This window comes from Camelina sativa, unplaced genomic scaffold (genome assembly GCF_000633955.1).
Source record: "Camelina sativa cultivar DH55 unplaced genomic scaffold, Cs unpScaffold10338, whole genome shotgun sequence".
Lineage (NCBI taxonomy): Eukaryota > Viridiplantae > Streptophyta > Magnoliopsida > Brassicales > Brassicaceae > Camelina > Camelina sativa.
This window is the reverse complement of record NW_010931388.1, coordinates 1-390: the sequence shown is the minus strand read 5'-3', so window position 1 is coordinate 390 and position 390 is coordinate 1. Positions and strand designations below refer to the sequence as shown.

General features: G+C 42.3%; 1 long non-coding RNA gene across 1 annotated transcript; it reads right to left on the bottom strand.

Annotated features, from left to right (window-relative positions):
* LOC104775221 lies at window positions 1-390 on the bottom strand. The gene is made up of 3 exons (XR_765772.1): window positions 319-390; window positions 141-219; window positions 1-64 (listed from the first exon to the last, which is right to left on the bottom strand). It is a non-coding gene; the product is annotated as an uncharacterized LOC104775221 (long non-coding RNA).

Here is a 390-nt window from a genome sequence, read left to right as displayed (position 1 = left end):
GAATTGTCGTCGTCATCGTCGGTGGCGGAAAGAACTCGAGCAGACAATTGGTCTCTGGCTTCTTCTGAGGTAATTGGTGAAATGAGAGAGAGAAAGCAAAAAAGAGGAATTCACATCACATCACATCACATCACACGTACCTTGCCGTCGTGAATTCTTATCGACGGAATAGACCACGACTTCTTCTCCTCCTCCTCCTCTGAGCACTGCCGGAGATTCCTATAGACAGATGCAATGTTGAACAAGAAATTGAAGAAACGAGAGCTAAAGAAAGAAATATCTGATTGAAGTAAAACCACTGGGAAAAAAGTAAAGTACCCGAGGAAGCAGATTCAAACGATTTTCATCGGAATTGAAAGTCTGAAAAGGAAACAAATGTGAACAAGTCGA